Source organism: Heterodontus francisci, chromosome 18, assembly GCF_036365525.1.
Source record: "Heterodontus francisci isolate sHetFra1 chromosome 18, sHetFra1.hap1, whole genome shotgun sequence".
In the NCBI taxonomy this organism is placed as follows: domain Eukaryota; kingdom Metazoa; phylum Chordata; class Chondrichthyes; order Heterodontiformes; family Heterodontidae; genus Heterodontus; species Heterodontus francisci.
Genome location: NC_090388.1, coordinates 63300270 through 63317435, shown reverse-complemented (window position 1 = coordinate 63317435; position 17166 = coordinate 63300270). Strand labels below are relative to the sequence as shown.

Here is a 17166-nt window from a genome sequence, read left to right as displayed (position 1 = left end):
CAAGCTCGAGGAACAGCATCTCATCTACCGATTAGGCACACTACAGCCTGCCGGACTGAACATTGAGTTCAATAATTTCAGAGCATGACAGCCCCCCACTTTACTTTCATTTTTAGGGGGGTTTTTTTTTTTTACATTTTTTACAACCTTTTTTTGCATTTATTTCATTTCATCTTAGTTTGTTCAGTTTGCTTACCCACTGTTTTTTTTCATGTTTGCTCTTGCTGCTGTTCAATAGTCAGTCCGTTAACACTTTTTCTGTACTAATGCTTTGTCTTTCAACACACCATTAACATATTATTTGCCTTTGCTCCATGACCTTTTGGTCAGCTATGGGGCCTTGTCCAATCTACACCTTCTCCTTTGTTATCACTTGCCCCACCCCCACCTCACTTGCTTAAAACCTGTGACATTTTTAATATTTGTCAGTTCCGAAGAAGGGTCACTGACCCGAAACGTTAACTCTGCTTCTCTTTCCACAGATGCTGCCAGACCTGCTGAGTGGTTCCAGCATTTCTTGTTTTTAGATCAGCAATGTAAGCTGTGCAGAAATGACAAAGAAATATTGATTGATTCAGCAAATAGGCAAAACTGTGGCAAATGGGATTTCAATGTAGATAAATGAGGGGTTAACCACCTTGCACCTAAAAAGGATAGAAAAGGGTACTTTCTAAATGATGAAAACTAGAATCAGTAGAGGTCCAAACAGACTCAACGGTCCAGGTATATGGATTAAAATGTTATGAACAGCTGCAGAAAATAATCAAAAAGGCCAATGGAATGCTGGCCTTTATATCTAGAGGACTAGAATACAAAGAGGTAGAAGTCACGCTTCTGCTATATAAAACCCTGGTGTTACAAGTGTAACATATTATAGGTTACGACCAAGGCGGGAGGAGTGCACTGTTTTTAATAGTTCCACTTCTCCATGGCTCACAACATATATTTAAATTTTTTCCCAGTTACTGAGATGGTCAATCATAGACACTATTTTCATCCCAGAATAAAATACATCAACCAGGTTTCTTTAATAAACAACATTTATCAGTTTATTATAAAACAAGACATAACCAGTAATGAAGCAAAGCATTAACGGTGTGAAATATGAAAGTTCCCTTTTACCTTAGCCACACACACACATACACCGGTTAACCGAAAAAAATAGAGATTTACTCTTCAGAGCTCTATTACAAAAAAAGTCAAAAAGAATATTTTGGCCAAATACTTGCCAATTCTTGAAGAAAGAGAAGATATGGAAAGATGTCAGACGTCCTTTGTTTTGGGTTGGCATCCCAAATACGCGTAGACGGCTGTTACTGGGATCTTCCGTGAGCAGTTCTTTTCAGGCGATATTGAAGATCAGTTTTTCAGGCCTTTCAGGAAAAATGTGGCAATATTTTGAGTCTGTTTTTCATACTTGCTTCTCAGGGCTTCTTAAAGAGATGGAAAAGTTGGCAGGCTTTTTTTTAAAAAAAGAGATGGAACAAGCTGAGTTGGGGTTTGCTCCCTTGGCATGTTTTCTCCAGCTGTCTTTTTAACACTGTCTACACCCCCAACTCACTGTCCAAAGAAAACAAAAAACAATGTCACAAGAGTCAAGCCTCCTGACCCCTATAAATCTTCACCTGTCACTTCTTTGTAAGCATCTTTCCCAAGTCAAAAAAGCCGCCTGCTGGGTATTTATTTGAAAACAGGTGCCTTCCAGTAACTTAAATAAAAGCAAAATACTGTAGATGCTGGAAATCTGAAATAACAAGAAATGCTGAAAATACTCAGCAGGTCTGGCAGCATCTGTGAACAGAGAAGCAGAGTTAACATTTCAGGTCAGTGACCTTTCATCAGAATGCCTTCCAATAACTGTTGTTTACAAGCTTAGTCTGAAAGACCTTCTGATGACCTGTTTTTTTTTAAAAAAACAGTTCCAGCATCTATGGAATCCTTTTCAGTTTTAAAACCCAAGTCCTCAAAATTTAACAAAAAAATGGAAGCACACATAACACTGGTTAGACCATATGTGGAGTAGTGAGCAGTTCTGGGAACCAGTCCTTAGGAAGGATATATTGGCCTTGGAGGAAGTACAGCATAAATTTACCAGAATGCTACCTACAGTCCAAGGGTTAAATTACAAGAAGCAATTGCACAAACTAAGGTTCTAGTCCTTGGAAATTAGAAGGTGAATGGGTGATTTGATCGAGGGGAGCAGATAGAGTAGATAAAAGAAACTATTCCTGCTGGTTCAGGAGTCTAGGACTAGGGGACATAGTCTAAAAATTAGAGCCAGACCTCTAAAGACTGAAATTAGGAAACACTTCTCTCAAAGGGTGGGAGAAGTTTGAAACTCTCCTTCATAAATGGTAATTGATACTAGAACAATTATTAATTTTAAATCTGATGGTTAGATTTTTGTTAACCAAAGATATTGAAGAATATTGGGCAAAGTATCACCTAAGGGTATATGAAGTTAGGTTGCAGCTCAGTCATGACCTTATTGAATGGTGGAACAGCTCAAGGGGCTAAATGAACTCCTGTTCTTATGGGTTAGTCTAAAATAGTGTTACGACCAGGCGAGAAAGGTGTCTAGGGGTCGGTTACTATCTTCACCTGGTCTCATTATAACAGGGTTTAATTTTAAACACAGTGTTTTGAGCTCCCCCTTTGTGAATTCTCATTCACAGCTTTCTGATTATAAGTCAAAGAAATCAGCACAAACAGGCCTTCTTTGGTTTAAAAGTGAAATTTATTAAACTTACTTCAACTCTAATACGGTTCATGCCTACGGATATACCACACACCCACACTAGCATGCACAGGCGATATACACATGCAGATAGAGACAGAAAAGAGAAGATAAACTAGAACAGTTTGAGGCAATGTCTTGTTACTGTGCTTCGAGCTCACTGTAGTCCTTGATGGAAGATATGGTCTTGCATTTCGTTGGGGCCCAGTATTCTTCTTAAACCTTGTTCATGGAGGAGACTTTTCTCTGAGTTTACGTGTCTTCAATGGTTTCCGAAGCTGGTGAGAGCAAGATAAGGGTGAGATGTGGAGGCAATTCTTGCTTCAGTTCCAGGAGCACACGCCGTTGAGTTCAAATTCTGTTTTCCCAGTTTAAAACTCCTAGTTGACCAGCAGGTGGTCACGTGACCGACCGGTTTGACCAGGTCTCCTCTGTGTATTGGGGCGGGTACTGGTTCCTTTGCTTCAACACTGTCTGGTACTATGCAAATGTCCTTCTAACCAGAGGCTTGTAATTTTAAGTTTTAATATTCATTTGGTGAAATCACGTGTACCTCATCTTGGCAAATGGGTGGTTTGCCTGACAATAGACATTTGATTTCCAAAACGTTATGCATTTAGAGTGTTCAGATGGTGTTATTTTATTAATGGTTAAAGCAATTCCAATTTGTGCATAAACTTAAGATTTGCTTTAACTTCTAATGGAATTTTTTTCAAGTGTATAAATATTTTTCTTTACAAACCCATGATTGGTGCCTTAAATTTCTTTACGAAAAAGAGTCCATTAAGTTAAAAATGAAGTTGCAGATAAAAAGGCTTTTCTCCAAATGAAAGCACTTTGCACTATTTTGCTTCTACATTAGGTAGGGAACATTGGCTTAATAGCATCATATTCAAAAGACATAATTAACTCTCTAAAAAGATACAACACAACGGAGGCCCTCAGGGACTTCAATCTTGTCTTTCTTAGGCTCGCATAAGCAGCCAAGACGCCATGCTGATGAGTCTATTGCACATGAGTTATCAGTCATGCAGGCACAGCATGTAACAAATAGGCTGCATCATTGAGTTGAAAAATAATATACTGATCAGCTGTCTCAGTATTCCTCAAACTTATACCAAGGGTAATGATACATGGCAATATCCTATCAAAACCAGAAACACTCTGACCACTCGACAAGGAAGGAGTTATTAAAGCCTCTCAACATGGCTTCTGGAAAAATTCACCAATCTGGTTGATTTTTTTTAATGCAAGTTACTAGTTGGAGGATGTAGGTAGCCATGTAGGGTTGCAAACTTAACAATGGGAGAAAAGATCCATGTCATAATACTGGAATCTCAAGATTCATGGCCAGTGCTGCAAGACATACAAAAGCAAATAGTATGCTCAGATATACTGTCTGAACAATGAAACACAAAACTATACTACTGTCCTTGAACAAGACCTTGGTTAGGCCTTATCTCAACTATTGTGTTCAATTTTGATCTCATAAGAACACAAGAAATATGAGCAGCAAGCCATACGGCCATATGGCCCCTTAAGCCTGCTTCCCCTACTCGCAAGATGATGGTTGATCTTCTACCTCACTGACCTATTCCCATATCCGCTGATTCACTCAGTGCCCCAAAATTTCTTCAGTGGGTAATATAGGGGCCCCAGAAAAGGTTTAGAGGATTGCCACTATATTGATAACCCTAGTTATCACAATAGGCTTAGAGTATCAAGACTTTTACACGAGAAAAATAGACTGAGGAGATTGAGATCTTAAAAATAAAAGGATGATGAAAGCAAAGGGACTGGTGGTCTGAGGTGTATTTGTTTTAATGCAAGAAGTGTAGTAGGTAAGGCAGATGAACTTAGGGCTTGGATTAGTACCTGGGAGTATGATGTTATTGCTATTACTGAGACTTGGTTAAAGGAAGGGCATGATTGGCAACTAAATATCCCAGGATACCGATGCTTCAGGCGGGATAGAGAGGGAGGTAAAAGGGGTGGAGGAGTTGCATTACTGGTCAAAGAGGATATCACAGCTGTGCTGAAGGAAGGCACTATGGAGGACTCGAGCTGTGAGGCAATATGGGCAGAACTCAGAAATAGGAAGGGTGCGGTAACAATGTTGGGGCTGTACTACAGGCCTCCCAACAGCGAGCGAGAGATAGAGGTACAAATATGTAAACAGATTATGGAAAGCTGTAGGAGCAACAGGGTGGTGGTGATAGGAGATTTTAATTTTCCCAACATTGACTGGGATTCACTTAATGTTAGAGGTCTAGATGGAGCAGAATTTGTAAGGAGCATCCAGGAGGGTTTTCTAGAGCAGTATGTAAATAGTCCAACTCGGGAAGGGGCCATACTGGACCTGGTGTTGGGAAATGAGCCGGGCCAGGTGGTTGACGTTTCAGTAGGGGACTACTTTGGGAATAGTGATCACAATTCCGTAAGTTTTAGAATACTCATGGACAAAGACGAGAGTGGTCCTAAAGGAAGAGTGCTAAATTGGGGGAAGGCCAACTATACCAAAATTCGGCAGGAGCTGGGGAATGTAGATTGGGAGCAGCTGTTTGAAGGTAAATCCACTTTTGATATGTGGGAGGCTTTTAAAGAGAGGTTGATTAGTGTGCAGGAGAGACATGTTCCTGTGAAAATGAGGGGTAGAAATGGCAAGATTAGGGAACCATGGATGACAGGTGAAATTGTGAGACTAGCCAAGAGGAAAAAGGAAGCACACATCAGGTCTAGGCGGCTGAAGAAAGACGAAGCTTTGAAAGAATATCGGGATTGTAGGTGCAATCTGAAACGAGGAATTAAGAGGGCTAAAAGGGGTCATGAAATATCTTTAGCAAACAGGGTTAAGGAAAATCCCAAAGCCTTTTATTCATATATAAGGAGCAAGAGGGTAACTAGAGAAAGGATTGGCCCACTCAAGGACAAAGGAGGAAAGTTATGCGTGGAGTCAGAGAAAATGGGTGAGATTCTAAACGAGTACTTTGCATCGGTATTCACCGAGGAGAGGGACATGACGGATGTTGAGGTTAGGGACAGATGTTTGATTACTCTAGGTCAAGTCGGCATAAGGAGGGAGGAAGTGTTGGGTATTCTAAAAGGCATTAAGGTGTCCAAGTCCCCAGGTCCGGATGGGATCTATCCCAGGTTATTGTGGGAAGCGAGAGGGGAAATAGTTGGGGCCTTAACAGATATCTTTGCAACATCCTTAAACACGGGTGAGGTCCCGGAGGACTGGAGAATTGCTAATGTTGTCCCCTTGTTTAAGAAGGGTAGCAGGGAAAATCCAGGTAATTATAGACCGGTGAGCTTGACGTCAGTGGTAGGGAAGCTGCTGAAGATACTGAGGGATAGGATCTATTCCCATCTGGAAGAAAATGGGCCTATCAGTGATAGGCAACATGGTTTTGTGCAGGGAAGGTCATGTCTTACCAACTTAATAGAATTCTTTGAGGAAGTGACAAAGTTGATTGATGAGGGAAGGGCTGTAGATGTCATATACATGGACTTCAGTAAGGCGTTTGATAAGGTTCCTCATGGTAGGCTGATGGAGAAAGTGAAGGCGCATGGGGTCCAAGGTGTACTAGCTAGATGGATAAAGAACTGGCTGGGCAACAGCAGACAGAGAGCAGCAGTGGAAGGGAGTTTCTCAAAATGGAGACGTGTGACCAGTGGTGTTCCACAGGGATCCGTGCTGGGACCACTGTTGTTTGTGATATACATAAATGATTTGGAGGAAAGTATAGGTGGTCTGATTAGCAAGTTTGCAGACGACACTAAGATTGGTGGAGTAGCAGATACTGAAGGGGACTGTCAGAGAATACAGCAGAATATGGATAGACTGGAGAGTTGGGCAGAGAAATGGCAGATGGAGTTCAATCAGGGCAAATGCGAGGTGATGCATTTTGGAAGATCCAATTCAAGAGTGAACTATACAGTAAATGGAAAAGTCCTGGGGAAAATTGATGTACAGAGAGATTTGGGTGTTCAGGTCCATTGTTCCCTGAAAGTGGCAACGCAGGTCAATAGAGTGGTCAAGAAGGCATACGGCATGCTTTCCTTCATCGGACGGGGTTTTGAGTACAAGAGTTGGCAGGTCATGTTACAGTTGTATAGGACTTTGGTTCGGCCACATTTGGAATACTGCGTGCAGTTCTGGTCGCCACATTACCAAAAGGATGTGGATGCTTTGGAGAGGGTGCAGAGGAGGTTCACCAGGATGTTGCCTGGTATGGAGGGCGCTAGCTATGAAGAGAGGTTGAGTAGATTAGGATTATTTTCATTAGAAAGACTGAGGTTGAGGGGGGACCTGATTGAGGTGTACAAAATCATGAGAGGTATAGACAGGGTGGATAGCAAGAAGCTTTTTCCCCCAGAGTGGGGGATTCAATTACAAGGGGACACGAGTTCAAAGTGAAAGGGGAAAAGTTTAGGGGGGATATGCGTGGAAAGTTCTTTACGCAGAGGGTGGTGGGTGCCTGGAACGCATTACCAGCGGAGGTGATAGACGCGGGCACGATAACGTCTTTTAAGATGTATCTAGACAGATACATGAATGGGCTGGAAGTAAAAAGATACAGACCCTTAGAAAATCGGCGACAGGTTTAGATAGAGGATTTGGATCGGCGTAGGCTTGGAGGGCCGAAGGGCCTGTTCCTGTGCTGTAATTTTCTTTGTTCTTTGAATAAAAGGATTCAACATTCCCCCTCCCCACCAACTTTCACACTGCCGAGTAACTGAAACTTCGATGTCCAGAGTAAGGTTTCATAAAATTATTACATTGCATATTTCGCCATAACATGATAAGATTTACCCATCGAGTTATATGTGCCTTTCACACCTTCCTTGAAAGTTTTTACTTCAAGTCTACCTCAGTTTGGGCTTCAAGTGGATACTTTCCCCCAGGTCAGCTGGAGAGGGTTTGCAACCACATCTGAGATTTCTGATCAGGTGCAGTTAACTAAATTTCCAAGCATGCATTTCTAAGCTTGACTGAGAAACGCCCCTTCTTTTATGATCATTTTGAGTTTGCTTTTTCCAAAAGGCAATTAGAGATTACATTTCCAGAGCTTCTTTTCAAACATTTAGAACTATTCTTTACCCAATAAGAACTTCCTATTTAGCAACAACTGTGGTTTCTTTGGCAAAGGATGGGCCAAAGCACTTTACGTTTCAAAAGTACTTCATTGGCTGTTATAATTACAGGAAGCAAAACAAATTACTTCATTCAGAATGTACTTACTTTTGTCAGTGAAAAGGATGAAACTACAGTGTCTAAGAACCAAGGGTATTTTTAATTTTAAAAACTGGGCAGGTTATTTTTTTTGAGCACAGCAATCAGATAATTGGTTGATAAAAATGCCTATTTCTGGAATGCTGTACCAGTCAGACAGTTTACATGCAGTGCACAAAGGCAGAAACCAGCTGATAACAGGATAACTGGTAAGGAGTGTCTAATGAACTGCGATGGGTCACTTATTCATTTACTGCAGATGAAGAGGCCTAACGGATTGGAACATGGTGGGGAGTGGTGCATTTTAGTTTGATCGGGGACAAGAGCAGTTCAGATCCTATTCTCTTGGGCCCCCATTCCTCACAAAGGCTACTGTTATGAATGCTGGACTTTGTAGCATGGTTAGATTTTAAAAAGTGATCTTTAATGCAGTGTAAATAGACATTCAGAGGAAACATCTGACCTCATACAAAATCTGCCCAGAGACAAGCCGGGGTCTTGGTTACCATGAGAGCAAGGAATCCAGATCAAAGACCCTTCTGAAAGTAGGGTGCAAGGTTCTAATAGCTAAAGGACAATGGGCTTCCTGTTCCCAGACTCTCAGATCGTAAACAGGGAGCCAGGGGCTCTAAAATGAAGATTCGAGTTGCAATTTTTAACATCTGGAAACAAAAGAAAACCCAGGTGGTTTTGCTATGGTCAGACTTATGGTCTGAGAATTGTCAAAGGCAAACAACCATTGACTTTTGATCTGGATAAATTTGAGGGGTCTGGGGGCTGAAAGGAAGACACAAAGACCAGTCAGCTGCGTAGCCTAGCGAGCAAGACCGGTGGGCTGTTTCTGGGGAAAACAACTGCTCTCAGATCACTGATACAGCAAAAGGCTAAGATTTGAACCCAGTTCAAAGGCTCAAGGTGTGTGGAGGAGAAAAGACCAAGGGGTCACCAGAGATTGCCTTATTAACAGAAGTCCAGTCAAATGTGCTCAGAAGTGGGCGGCACAGTTGTTAGCACCGCAGCCTCACAGCTCCAGCGACCTGGGTTCAGTTCTGGGTCCTGCCTGTGCGGAGTTTGCAAGTTCTCCGTGACCACGTGGGTTTCCACCGGGTGCTCCGGTTTCCTTCCACAGCCAAAGACTTGCAGGTTGATAGGTAAATTGGCCATTGTAAATTGCCCCTAGTGTAGGTAGGAGAATGGTGGGGATGTGGTAGGGAATATGGGAATAACGTAGTATTAGTATAAATGGGTGGTTGTTGGTCGGCACAGACTCGGTGGGCCGAAGGGCCTGTTTCAGTGCTGTATCTCTAAATAAAATAAAATAAGTAGTGAGTGAAAAGGACATTGGCTTTGAGAAGGACACTGGGAGATCCAACACATTGCAACTGGGAGGCATTTGGGACTTTTAACTGCATGGCTACCTTTTTTGCTGAGAACACAACACATAAATGTGGTGTGGGGTTTGAGTACATTAGTAAGGTAATGGGAATACTTTTTGTAATTTAGCATATTAGCTACCTAAGTACCATTTAGTTAGTGTTGATTTTTAGATTAGTTGCTATAGCAAAAGTCTTAAAATGTGAAATAATGTGTATTTCTTCAATCGGTCTAGGGAAGTTCATATCTCTTGTTTTAAAGTTAGCAGTCTCTACTGAAGTCCTAACACTATTCAAACAATCTGCATTTATGTAGCACCTTTAATACTGAAGAACATCCCATGACTCTTCATAGTAGTGTAATCAAACAATTATCGATGCAGAACCAAAAGGAGGTAGAACAATTAACTACACGTTTGGTCAAATAGGTGGGTTTTAAGAAGATTCGTAAATGAGGAGAGGAGATAAAAGCTTTAGTGAGGGAATTCCAAGCACAGGGCCTAGACAACTGAAGTCTTCTTTAATACTGGCACACACTAGCACTGCAATGCTCCTAAAAACTTACTGACTGGTCCTGCTGGAGCCCAGAACTTCCATCATTTGAAAATCCCTGGACTCCCTCTCAACCCTTATGAATCCCTTAATGCCCCAAACCAAGTGACCTGCCTCCACAAGACACCCAGATCCCAAAAACCCTCTCTGATCTTTGACCCTGCTCCAGTGATCACAGGGTCCTCCTAAATAACTGATTTCCAGTCTTGATCTTCCAGTGTCTCAGCAAATACAACACACCAGTGAATTAAATTGGATTTAAACAATTAAGCAGTCCAAGATAGTGTTACGACTGAGGTGGGAGGAGTGCACTGTCTTTCCTAGTTTCACCTCTCCAAAGGTCACAACATATATTTAAATGTTTACCCAGTTACCAAAACAGTCAATCATATGCTCTACTCTTTATCCCAGAATAAAATACACTAACCAGGTTTCTTCCAATAAACAACATTCAGATTATAAAAACAAGACTTATCCAGTAAAGAAGCAAAGCATTAACAGATTGAAATATGAAAGTTCCCTTTTTAAATACCCAACACACACACACACACACACACACAGGTTAAAAGAAAAAATAAATTCTCTCGCTGCAGAGGTCTTTTACAAAAAAAAAAGAAAAAAACTTTGGCCAAATACTTGCTAATTCTTGAAGAAAAAGGATAAGATATGTTGTGTCCCAAAAATGGCATATAGCCAGGCACCCTAGTAAATGTAGACGAGTCACTGTGATCTTTTCAGGCAGCTTCAAAATGTAATCTGGCAGGCTTTCCAGATGCTTCTCAGGAGAAATGCGGCATCAGGGATTTTAGCTCTTACACACTGGATTCACAGGGTTTTTTCAAACAGGTAGAAAAAAAGAGGAGCTGGGTGCTTTTCAGCAATTACAAACAACTGCTTTCAACAGTGCACACCCAACCAAAACAATATCCCAAAAACAAAACCTCCTGACCACCATAAATCTTGACATGTCACTTCTCTGTAAACAACTTCCCCAAGGTTTCAGTTGTTTATTGAACTTAAGACATGTGACATCCAGTAAAGATTTGTTTTCAAACAAGACCTCTCAGTGACCCTTATAAAAAAAACACATCCATGGAATCCTGAGTTTTCCCAAATGAACCAATGTCCATAATTCTAAAATAGGAGTCCTCAAAAAAAATTAAAAAGTTCTTTCATAACTATAGGTGTAAACGTTAGAAAGTTTAGACTTCTAAATAATGGTTTCATAATTGCATTAAATTTGCACCATCTATTTCTTTGCCTCCCTTTCATATAGATGCAAAACAATCTCAAAATGCTGCATTGTTCTGTGCCTTCTCCACATTAAAGGACTTCCATTACATATCAACAACAAATTACATTTACACAGCATCTTTAACCAAAGAACACATCTCAAAACACCTCACAGGAGCGTTATCAAAAAATTCGACACCGAGCCACATGAGATATTGGAATAGGAATAAGTAAGGTTTCAAGGAGCATCCTTAAGGAGAGAGCAAGAGGGGCTTAGGGAGAGAATTCCAAAGCTTGCACGCTAGACAGCTGAAGGCACAGCTGCGAATGGTGGAGTGATGAGAGTCAAGAATATGCAACAGGCCAGAATTGAAGAACCACAGATCTCAGCAAGTTGTAAGGCTTGAGGAGTTCTTTTTTTAATTTCACTCACAGGAAGTGGGCAATGCTGGCAATGCCAGCCTTTATTGAGAAATGTAATCAAACAAAAACCAGTCACAGAACTATAAGCTTGGTTAAATAGGTGGGTTTTAAAGAAGGGTCTTAAACGAGGAGATGGAAAGATTAGAGGTTACAGAGATTGGGAGGGTCAAGGCCATGGAGGGATTTGAGAACAAGGATGAGAACTGTTAAAAATCGAGCCATTACTACACCAAGAACCAAATGTAGGTGAGCGGGCACAAGGTTATAGATGAACGGGATTTGGTGCAAGTTAGGATACGGGCAGCAGAGGTTTGAGTGAGCTCAAGTTTCCAAACAGACAGTGCAAAGAGAGAGACCGGTTAGAATAGCATTGGTAGTCTAGGAGACAACAAAAGGAACAGGTGAGGGGCTTCAGCAGCATATGAGCTGAGGTAAAGACAGAGAAGGGAGATGTTAGAGAAAAGTAGGCAGTCATGGTAATGGAGAGGATATATCCATACTTTTTAAACTAGTCTCAAAGCCAGTCTTGATCTGCAGCCAATTCAAGAGTCTACAGTAATTACACCTTCTAGGTCTTAGAACACACAACTAGTTTTGAAGTTTTATTTCAGATATTTTTCTTGGGTTCAACATCAGCAAGCCAACCACAAACCTGTCCAATATCTAGGCAATTTGTTATGAGCCCCGGAGTCAAACAGACATTACTGTATTTCAATATAGTGGTTATACCACATGCAGTCATATGATCTTAAGAATTTGGAAAGAGGTAGAACACTGCAACAGACATTGGCTTAGCAGATGTACTACTGGAGTTATTCAATAGTAAATTAAGACATGAACAAAAAAAATGAAATTTATAGATTTATGATAGCTCCAGGTTTATTTCTCTCTTTGGAAGACGTAGTAATAATCATGCCAACTATGCTAAACTTCAATGCACACCAGACCTGGCACAAGATCCTTCAACAGTAACCTCATCTGACAGTTTGCTGGTCGCTCTCCACAAGTCTCCCTCGTGGTTTCAGAGGGACAACACAATTTAGAAGCATGAGGAAAAAGAGCTCAATTTCATGTCAAGCTCAAAAATCACTGAGGTAGGGGCAAAGGAGGATGAAGCTGAGGCCTTTGCTGAGGACAAATCAATCAGAATCAGAAAAGGAAGGCCAGAGGGTATAAATGTATTCACAGCTTGAATGCTGCCTGACCTGCTGAGTATTTCCAGCATTTTCTGTTTTGTTTCAGTTTTCCAGCATCCGCAGTATTTTGCTTTTGTATTAAGTGATTAATTCACTGCCACTTCTCTTGCAGGAATGTCCACCTTGAAAATCTTCTGCTCTTCTCTCTGATGGGATTTCAGTTTGCTTATCCTACCTTGAGCATCTTCATTGCTTTCTATCTCCCTTTTTGTCTATGATTAGGTAATTGCCAAAACTCACTTTCACAGCCAGATCTCCTTCCTCAGCATGTCTCCACCTCCAACTGGATTCCAAATGAAATTCCACCCTTCGCATTTCAGATCCACCCACAATTACAGATATCTCCCAGACATTCAGCATTCCTCGAACCACTGTTCTCGCCACATCTTAAGATCCACTCAATGCCATGCACTACCACAAGCACACTTGACCTCTCTCTCAAGCAGCACCGTCTCACTCTCTCAAAGCTGTCCTAGTCCACAGTTTCATTTCATCCTTTGCCTCATCTGGCACTTTATCAAAAAACATTTTATCTTCTTTTCAGATGTGAAGGATCGCAAGCTTCAACTCATGGGTACCAATGCTCCTCTGGATCCTTCTTTCCCTCCCTGACCCCTGTCTCTTCTTCGAATCTCACCCCTTACCATGTATTCACGGTACCTCCTGACCTTCCCCTCGCTAACTATCTGTCTTCAGCCCATTACGACCAAGGCGGGAGTAATACACTGTTAATTCAGTCTCATTACTCCACAGGTGATAGTATATCAAGTGAAGTTTTCCACCTACTGAAGACTAGCTAAACTAAACACTATCTATCCCCCAGAATCAAGCACACCAAACCAGGTTTCTTGAAAGATTATTTATTCGAAAAGAAATAATAGATCTTAACTACTAAACGGGGCTATATATAAACTCCTTAATCCCTTAACCCTCACACGCACACACATACATTCAAAAATAAATGGTTAACCGGTTTCAAAAGGGTGTTTTACATTACAACTGTTTCTTAGGAATAGAAGGAATAATAAAAATAATGGAGGTTCATGTTCTGGTAGGATGTTGTCGGTACGGTGAGGTGTCCCCGAGTTGAATAGTCAAATGCCACTCAGTCTCTCCAGGCGAGGCTGATGAACAGTCCATCATGGCAATTTAACTGCAGCAGGCGTCACATCACTCTTCCATCAGAGTGTAGCAACAGGTCTGCTTGGGTTTTGAAGCAGCAGTCCAGCAGTAGAGGAATTCTTCAGATTTCAGGATTTTCTTAGAACACAGGAAGCAGCAAGAATCTCACTGGATGCAGAAATTCTTCGGAGACCAGAGGCAACAGGAATCGGCTCCCTTTCAAATGCAAGATTCCTTTTCAAGAGATGCAAGTCTCCTTTAGAGAGAGAGGGAACACCTCTCTGGCTCCAGGCAGGTCAAGCAAAGATTTCAAATACTGCTCTTTGTCCAATTCACAAGCTTTTAAAAGGGTCCAAAGTGAAAAAAGAACCTTCCTGAACAGGGTCACATGTCCAGGCACAATGTCACCCCCTTGTCAGTCAAGCTGCTCTGAAGAAGGGTCACACCCATATGGTTTCCTTGAAACTGCTGACCTTCCTGTCAAAACACCCATAAAGTTCAATTCTTTGTTCTGAACTTCCTTTCAAAACATTGCTGGAATTCCAATTATTTTTGTAGGTGTCTTTCACTGAGCAACATCCTTTTTCAGTTTTTTTTGAAACACATAGAAGTCCAAGATTTTAGTACAAAAATAAAATCTTTTGTGACAAGCCTCAATCAACTTACGCCACCACCTCAATGAAGTGAACTCAGCACAACCCCGAGTTCTTCGGTCGTCGCCTCCACTTCTTTGGCCAGGAGTCAAAACCCGCTCAGCGGACACTTTTTGCACGTCTCCAATATTCTTCTTCCAGTTGGACCCCTCCCTCTAATCATTCACCCTCCCTTGATCTTTTCATTGAGGACTGCCGGCATGACATCAGCTATCTCAATTTCTCTGCTCCCCTCCCTCACTCTAACCTATCTTCCTCTGAACTTGCAGCATTCTGTTCTCTCAGGTGCAACCCTAACATTGGCAAACTTGCTGACCAGGATGGTGCCGCTGCTGTCTGACTTACCAACCTCGACCTTGCAGAGGCCGAATGCCAACTTCCTTGTGCCTCCCCCTGGATCAGACCACCAAACAAAAAGCCATCGTATCCATGACCTCATGCCCTCTTCCCTCCATGGCCTCCAACCTCAATCCCGCACAGCCCACTTCTATCTCCTTCCCAAAATCCACAAACAGGACTGCCCTGGTAGACAAATTAATTCAGCCTGTTTCTGCCCCACTGAACTGATTGTTTCTCTATCTTGACTATTTCTTGCTCTTCTGGTCCAGTCTCTTCCTACCCACATCCATGACCCTTCCGATGTCCTCCATCACCAACAGTTTCCAGCTTCCTGGTCTGGCCCGCACTGTCTCTTATCACCATGGACGTCCAATCCGTCTATACCTTCATTCCCCACAAGGATGGTCTGGGAGCTCGCTGCTTCTTCCTGAATGGCAGCCCAACCTGTCTCCATCCACTATCACCCTCCTCTGCCTAGCTGAGTTACTCCTTCAACTCCACTCACTTCCTCAAAACAAAAGGTGTTATGGGTACCAGCTATGCATGCCTTTTTGTTAGATATGTGGAACATTCCTTGTTCCAGTTCCACTCAGGCCCTCTCTCTCACCTCTTCCTCCAGTGATGATTATCTGTGCTCTCGCCCTGAACTGGAAAACTACAGGTGACTGTTTCCGATTTTCACCCTTCTCTCACCTTCATATGGTCCATCTCTGACTCCTCCCTTCCCTATCTCCATTTATTGGGATAGGCTATCAACCTATATTAACTATAAACCCATGAACGCCCACAGCTACCTGGATACACTTACTCATACCCCACTTCCTGCAAGGACTCAATTCCATTCTCCCAGTTTCTCCATCTCCATTGCATCTGTTTGGACAATACAGCCTTCTATCCTAGTGCTGCTGACATGTCTTCCTTTTTCCTCAATCAAGGATCTCTCTCCCCGCAAACCCCTCCACACCCCAGAGGTTGACAAGGCCTTCGACCATGTTCAACCAATTTTATACACTTCTGCTCTCACCACTTGCCCTCCCTCCCAGAACTATGATAGTGTTCACCTTGCCCTCACCTTCCAACCCACCAGCCTCCGTATTCAACGGATCATCCTCTGCCATTTCCGCCACCTCCAGCATGATGCCACCACCAAAAACATCTCAGCCTCCGCTCTTCTTTCAGCATTCCAAAGGGACGATTCCCTCCACAACACCCTGCTCCATTCTTCAGTCACCCCCAAAACCTCCCCTGCTTTCCTATTGAACTTTCCCATGCAAACACAGGAGATGCAACACTTGCCCTTTTACTTCCTCCCTTCTCACCAGCCAAAACCCTGAACACTCCTTCCAAGTGAAACAGCGATTTACTTGTACTTCTTTCAATTTAATTTACCTTATTCTGTTCTCTGCACAGGGGAGACCAAAAGCAGACTGGGTGACCATTTTGCAGAACACTCCATTCAGTCCGCAAGCGTGACCCCGAGCTTCCTGTCGCTTGTTATTTCAATTTTCTGCCTTACTCCCACTCTGGCCAGCTATAAATGTTCCAATGAAGCTCAACACAAGCTCAAGGAACAGCACCTCCTCTTTCTACTCAGCACTTACAGCCTTCCGAACTCAACATGCGTTCAATAATTTAAAATCATAACCTCGGCCCCCATTTTTTTCTTTTTCACATGTTTTTTGGCTGTTTTTTTGCCCCCTCCCATCCCTTTACTTTGTGTTTGAATGGCTATAATTCTGCCATTCACACCTCATCCAGACACACTTTTTGTTTCTTTACTTGTCCCATTACCACTCCCTTTGTCTTTGCACCGTGAAACCTTGTCATTTAATCTCTCCTGCCCTGCACCCGATCACTTTTGTTGTTCTTCCCTCCCCCCCAACCTTCACTTGCAGAAAACCTATTACATTTCCAACTTTTCCCCATTCTGCTGAAAGGTCAGCGACCTGAAATGTTGGCCGGAATTTTACCCGGTTGCCACTTAATGGTCATTTGGGGGCCTCCGCCCGCCACCACGGGGATTTTACCCGTGGCTGGTCGGGAGACCCAGGCGCAAGAGAAGCCACTTGACAAAAGCAGGTGGCTTACTGACAGCCTGGGTGAGGGGGGGGGCCTCATTAGGCACCCTGTGCCGACAGAGGATTGCCCCCGCTGCCCCAACCACCCCCAACACCCACCCCCCCCCCCGCAATCGACCACCCTTGCCTCGCCGGAGCCCGATCGATCACCCCCGATGAGGCGCCAAAAACATACCTTTGTTCTCCAGACTCCCCAACATCTTCCCGATGGCTGGGTTGCAGCC

General features: G+C 42.7%; 1 protein-coding gene across 15 annotated transcripts in view; it reads right to left on the bottom strand.

Moving 5' to 3' along the window:
- LOC137379685 (uro-adherence factor A-like) overlaps positions 1–17166 on the bottom strand; it is a 117030-nt gene that overhangs the window by 85465 nt on the left and 14399 nt on the right. Inside the window, exon 1 of one of the 15 annotated variants that reach the window (XM_068050877.1) lies at positions 1230–1411. The exons of the other annotated variants lie outside the window; for them this stretch is intronic. The gene's annotated coding sequence lies outside the window, so the exon portion shown is untranslated. Of the gene's footprint in view, positions 1–1229; positions 1412–17166 lie in introns of those variants that run through there. 15 annotated transcript variants of the gene reach the window in all.